Source organism: Penaeus monodon, chromosome 19, assembly GCF_015228065.2.
Source record: "Penaeus monodon isolate SGIC_2016 chromosome 19, NSTDA_Pmon_1, whole genome shotgun sequence".
Taxonomy (NCBI): Eukaryota; Metazoa; Arthropoda; class Malacostraca; order Decapoda; family Penaeidae; genus Penaeus; species Penaeus monodon.
The window spans coordinates 37,314,674-37,314,887 of NC_051404.1; positions in this window are offsets into that span (position 1 = coordinate 37,314,674).

Sequence of the window (214 nt, forward strand, 5' to 3'; positions counted from 1 at the left end):
CCATTTTACTTCAGTCATTAACATCAACATTTCTCTGGGATGAGAGAGGTATCCTTCTGTACGTTTACCATCTACTTTCCTCCTTATATGGTATCATTAGTAAAGTTTAAATCGACAAGGCAGAGCGAAATTTGATCTTGTGAATGACGATTGCTCAGATTACGTTGCTGCTTTTTGATATTGATATTTGCATTGTCCTTTTAGAGAGAGGTTA